The sequence below is a fragment of the Mus caroli genome, chromosome 14, assembly GCF_900094665.2.
Source record: "Mus caroli chromosome 14, CAROLI_EIJ_v1.1, whole genome shotgun sequence".
In the NCBI taxonomy this organism is placed as follows: Eukaryota; Metazoa; Chordata; class Mammalia; order Rodentia; family Muridae; genus Mus; species Mus caroli.
In genome coordinates, this window is record NC_034583.1 from 81,356,132 (window position 1) to 81,358,770 (window position 2,639).

The window sequence follows — 2,639 nt, forward strand, 5'->3', positions numbered from 1 at the left end:
AGGTTTGGTCTTCTCAGTGTGTCCTGGATTTCCTGGATATTTTGTGTTAGGATCTTTTTGCATTTTCCATTTTCTTTGATTGTTTTGCTGATGTTCTCTATGGAATCTTCTACACCTGAGATTCTCTCTTCCATCTCTTGTATTCTGTTGCTGATGCTTGCATCTATGGTTCCAGATTTCTTTCCTAGGCTTTCTATGTCAAGAGTTGCCTCACTTTGGATTTTATTTATAGTGTCTACTTCCCTTTTTATGTCTTAGATGGTTTTATTCAATTCCATCACCTCTTTGGTCGTGTTTTCTTGCAATACTTTAAGGGATTTTTTGCTTCCTCTTTAAGGTCTTCTACCAGTTTATCAGTGTTCTCCTGTATTTCTTTAAGTGAGTTATTAAAGTTTTTCTTGATGTCCTCTACCATCATCATGCTTTTAAATCTGGGTCTAGTTTTTTGGGTGTGTAGGGGTTCCCAGGTCTGGTGGGGTGTGAGTGCTGTGTTCTGGTGATGTTGAATGGTCTTGGTTTCTGTTAGTAAGATTCTTACGTTTGCCTTTCACCATCTGGTAATCTCTGGAGTTAGTTGTTGTAGTTGTCTCTGGTTAGATCTTGTTCCTCAGGTGTTTATGTTAGCCTCTATCAGCAGACATGGGAGACTAGGTCTCTCCTGATTTTGAGTGTTCAGAGTACTCTCTGCAGGTAGGCTCTCCTCTTTCAGGTAAGTTGCCCAGATATCTGGTGTTAGAACCTGCCTCCTGGCAGAAGTTGTGATTCACTCACAGAGGTCTTAAGATCCTGTGCTGGGTCCTGTGTATACCTTATGGGTGTCTGCAGACTCCAAGCCCAAGGTACCTCTGTGCTGGCGTGGACCAGAAGGGACTTGTGCCCTTGATCAGGCTGGGTTTTCTGCTACTCTAATTAATGCAGTCTCAGGTACCGCGTGATTGGATTGGAGCAGAAGCTGTGTTCCACTCACCAGAGGTCTTAAGATTCTGTGGCAAGTCTTGTGGGTAGCTGGCGGGTGTCAGCCTACTCTGCGTCCTAGCTACCCTGGTGCTGTCCAGACCAGAAGGGACTTGTGCCTCTGATCAGGCTGGGTTTTCTAAGAAAATAATTGTAAGTAAAATTACACCAGTCATTGGATTTACTTATTTAGTTATTGGATATTAACAAGCCAAAAACTGAATGAGCAGGTTGGTAATTGCCACATCATATATCTTAAAACATATTTTTAGCTGTAGAATATTTTAGAAGACACTTCTTCGAATGACATTTTCTTTTCAATTCATTTGGTGAATGCAAGTAATTTATAGTTCTTAAAAAAAATACAATGCTGGGAAAATCTACTGTTCACACATAAGTTGCTCAATCAGCACAGATTTGTGTTTCTCTCATGCAGATGATGCAATTGTTGCCATATACCTTCCTTTCCTTTTCATCAAATTTTCTGCTCAATTTCATTATAAGTGATAGCGCTTCATCCTTTTGTTAATATGTTTTGTGTTAATTTCCATGTAAGACACTTAACTCCTTTGCTTTCCATAGGCATTCTGTAAACTGTCTCACAGTGGCTACGCTTACCTCTACCTATCGCCAGTGTTCTGCAGACACCATATTTTCACCTCTACCACGTTACATTCTAAAATTAAAAACATTGCTTCATCTACTTAGAATTTTTAGGAAACATCCCTATTTTGATTTTCAATGATTTTTTTCTCTGTTTTAGCTACATTGGGGTCATTATTGGGCTTTTGATATTTATAAAACATTTCATAATTCTTCCTAAGTAAATTCTTATATGTTTCTTAACATGGGTGATTTTAAGTTCTGAAAAAAAGAAACTGATTGAAATATATTTGGTATATTTATTGCTTAACATTAATGTATTACTAACAAAATATTGAAATGATTCAGCTGCATTACATGTATTTCAGAACATAAATATTTTCCTTTTATTTTCATTGCCATATTTATTTCCTAATTTTACTGGGGACATGTGTGCTGTAGAATACATGTCGAGGTTAGATCATGACTGTCAGATTCAGTGTTCATTTCTAGTATGTAGATTGTTTGGCCTGAAATCTTGACCCTGGGCTTGGCAGTAAGTGTCTTAACCCCTTGAGACATTGTACCACCTTTGTACCTACTTGTTTTAACTTATTTTCTCCATATTTATTCTGCAATTTAAGTATAAATATTATTTACATAAAATTAATATGTATTATTCTATTTACTGAATGAACTATATTATTATATTATATTAATCATAAATATTCATTTTATTATAATATTATCTAAGTCAGTGATGATGAGTTTTCATTTGTTTCTGGATTCAGAAGTTGTTCATACATAGGATAATGAATAATTAGATGTTGTTTGTATACAATTATTGTAATTCTCTATAGTATGGCAAATTCAATATTTATTTCCTTTCAGCATAAATCAGAGTTCTGCAGTTTTTTTTTTAATTTTTTTTTAATTTTTAAATTTTTTATTACATATTTTCCTCAATTACATTTCCAATGCTATCCCAAAAGTCCCCCATAGCGCCCCCCCCCACTTCCCTACCCACCCATTCCCATTCTTTTGGCCCTGGCATTCCCCTATATTGGGGCATATAAAGTTTGCAAGTCCAATGGGCCTCTCTT